This window comes from Dromiciops gliroides, chromosome 4 (assembly GCF_019393635.1).
Source record: "Dromiciops gliroides isolate mDroGli1 chromosome 4, mDroGli1.pri, whole genome shotgun sequence".
Taxonomy (NCBI): Eukaryota; Metazoa; Chordata; class Mammalia; order Microbiotheria; family Microbiotheriidae; genus Dromiciops; species Dromiciops gliroides.
Window position 1 is genome coordinate 103230986 of NC_057864.1, and position 3702 is coordinate 103234687.

The window sequence follows — 3702 nt, forward strand, 5'->3', positions numbered from 1 at the left end:
TTCTTATTGCATTATGGTTTATAAAGGATATATGTTGATGATTTTTGCCTTCTTACATTTGTTTGCAATATCATTATGTCTTTGTACATGGTCAATTTTTAAAAAATATCCATGTGGTGCAGAGAAATATGGGTTTTGTTTTTTTCTCATTTAGAAGATACCGTAAGCCTCTTAACTCTAGTTTCTCCAGAAATTTGTTCAATTACATATTTTCCCTTTTCTTTATCATTCTGAAGACATCCAAAACTGATAGAGGGTTATTGAAGTCTACTGTCACTATTACATTACTGTCTATGTCTTCAGGGGCAGCTAGGTGGCACAATGGATAGAGCACCGGAATCAGGAAAACAGGAATTCAAATTTGGCCTCAGGCATTTTACATTTACTAGCTGTGTGACCCAATTGCCTCAAAAATCTGGGGACATATCCAGTCATCTTGATTTATATTTTGCCACTGGACCCAGATGTTTCTGGAGAGAGTGAGGTTGGTGACCTTGCACAGCCCTCCCTTACTTAAATCCAATTCAGTGTAAGTCATGACATCTGGGTGATGTCATGGTTCTCTTCAAGAATGAAGGACAAACAACAACAACAATGTCTTCTTGAAACTCAGATGTCTTCTTTATAAGTTTATAAACTGAGGTATCTGGAATGTATTTCCTTCCATCCTCTTTGCCCTGTTTATTCTCACTCTCTCCTTTCACCTTGTTACTCCTCAAAAATATTTTACTTCTGACCACTCCAGTTTGCCTTCTCTTTTATCAGCCCTCCCTTCCCTTATCCCCTTCCCCTCCTACTTTCCTATAGGGTTAGGTAGATTTTTATACCCATTGATTATATATATTATTTCTTCTTTGAGTCAATTTCAATGAGAGTGAGGTTCAAGCATTATCCTCTACTCTTCTGTCTCCTCCTCCACTGTAAAAGCTCTTTGGTACCTCTTTTATGTGAAATAATTTATTCTATTTACTTCTCCCTTTCCCCTTCTCCCAGTGAATTCCTCTTTCTCATCCCTTAATTTTTTTTTCAGACATCATTCTGCCATAGTCATCCTTCTTTCTTATCCCTTAATTTTGATTTTGTTAAAAAAAGATACCATCCCATCATACTCAGCTCATGCACATGCCCTCTGTTTATGTATACTTCTTCTAACTGCCCTAATAATGATAAAGTTCTTAGGAGTTTACAAGTATCATCTTATATAGGAATGTAAACAGTTTAACCTTATTGAATCCCTTATGATTTCTCTTTCCTGTTTACCTTTTTATGGTTTTTTTGAGTCTTGTTTTTGAAAGTCAGATTTTCTAGTCATCACTGATCTTTTCAACAGGAAGTTCTGTATTTAATTAAATGAGTATTTTTTTTTTTTACTTTGAAGGATTATATTCAATTTTTCTGGTTGGGTGATCCTTGGTTGTAATCCTAGCTCTTTTGTCCTCTGGAAAATCATATTGCAAGCCCTCTGATCCTTTAATGTAGAAGCTGCTAAAAATCTTGTGTTATCTTGACTGTGGCTCCACAATACTGAAATTGTTTCTCTCTGATTGCTCGTAATATTTTCTCTTTGATCTGGGAGCTCTGGAATTTGGCTATAATATTCTTGGAAGTTTTCATTTTGGAATTTCTTTCAGGAGGTGATCAGTGGATTCTTTCAATTTCTATTTTACCCTGTTTTTAGGAAATTATTTTCTTCGGTGAGCTTTTATACATTTCTTTTTGGCCAATTCTCTTCAGTGGATTTTTGTACCTTTTTAATCATTTGGCCTATTCTTTTTTTTAAGGTGCTGTTTTCTTTAGTATTTTTTGTGCATCCTTTACCAAGCTATTGACTTTTCTTTTCATTTTTTTTGCATCGCCCTCATTTCTTTTCCCTAATTTTTCCTCTACCTCTTTTATTTGATTTTTAAAATTCTTTTTGAACTCTTCAAGAATTCTTTTGGGGTCTGATACCAGTTCACATTTTTCTTTGAGGCATTGGATGTAGCTATTTTGACTTCATTGTCTTCTTTTGATTTTGTGTTTTGGTCTTCCCTGTCTCCAAAATAACTTTCTAAGGTCGGGTTCTTTTTTTGTTGTTTGCTCATTTTCCAGTCTATTTCTTAACTTTTAACTTTATGCTAAAGTTGGCTCTGTTTCTCAGGTGGAGGGGGCACTGCCTTAAGGTTCACATTTTTATGCTGCTACTTTTTAGAGCTAGTTCAGGGGGTCTGTAGGTTTTCAGTATTTCCTAGGCGATATGATCTAAAGAGAGGTGAGGTCACTGCTTTCATAGCCTGTGTTCTGGTCTGTGAGCAACCACAAGTTTCCACTGTGGAACTGTGACCAAGGCTCCCTATCCCCTGAAGCCACAGCCTCTAGTGTGATCATGATCTTCCTTGCTCTGAAACTATGACCGTGCATGGGCAATACAACAGAGTCCTTCACCAAGTGCCAGGAAAGGGACTCCTGTAACATCATTCTGACCACTCTTTTTGACCCCCCCCCCCAGTCTCTGTGGGCTGAGAATTCTGGAAGCTACCACTGCTGATCCAGTTGATCCCAAGGCTTGCTCCTGGCTTGCCAGGGAGCAGCCTGTGCTAGAATCTGCTCCACTCTCACCCCAGTGAGACAGACCTTTTCCTGCCAACTGTCAAAGTTGTTTTAGGCTGGAAAGTTATTTCACCCCATCCTTTTTTGTGGTGCTGCTGCTCCAGAATTCCTTTTGAGGCATGATTTTAAAGTTTTTCAGAGGAGAATTTGGGAGAGCTGAGGGACATCCATGCCTTTACTTTGCTAGTTTGTCTCCATCACCTTTTCCTTTACTTTAGGCCCTCCTTCTCTGATTCATAACTCCTATAATCATCTTTTTTTCTTGTCTCTGTTCTTAATATAATCAAATCTTCCAAGGTATCCATTCTAGGCTCTACCTTCTAGGTATTTTCTTCCAGTGCCTTGTAGGGCTTACTTACCTCATGTATTCTCTTTTCCTGTTGTGCTACACTCTCAGAACAATATTGATGACTGCAAGTCACCAAATCCCCCATGCCTCATCCAGTATGAATTCCTTATCTCCCTTCATCCAGAGGAGCATTCATTAGAGGAATCCCCTCCCATCTCCAGTGTAAGGCATCCTTCCTTTCCTTCCCTTTTCAATCTTTCTCCCTTCTTTCTCATTCACTCCCCTGTAGGCTTTTATCTTTCTGAGATCACAGAGGTCAACTTCTCCTTATTGCCAGCTCTTGATTTGACCCTGGCACATCACTCACTCCTCTCTATCCCGCTTTTTTACCTCACCCTTTTCATGTACCCTCCCATCTTGTAATGTTGTTGTTGGTTATTGTTTGTCCTTCATGTTTTGAAGAAGACCAGTGATTTCAGGGGTGATGTCTTGACTTGTGGCTGAATTGGATCTAAGTGAGGCAGAGTTGCACAAAGTCATCAACCTCACTCTCTTTTCCAGAGTTGTTAGAGTTCGGGGGCAGAACAAAAGTCAAAATGACTGGTGATAGCCTGGGATATAGTGGAAGACCTTGGCATCTTTGATGCCTGACCAAGCTCTAAGTACTTTATAGTATCTGCTTCAGCCACTGTTGAAACAAATTGCTCTCATTCACCCATTTTACTGGGGGAAGTTTTCATATGCTTGGGATAGACATCCCCCTAACTCACTTATAGCTTTGAGGCCAGTTGGTCACCTTAACTTGGTTTAACCCATCTGCCAAG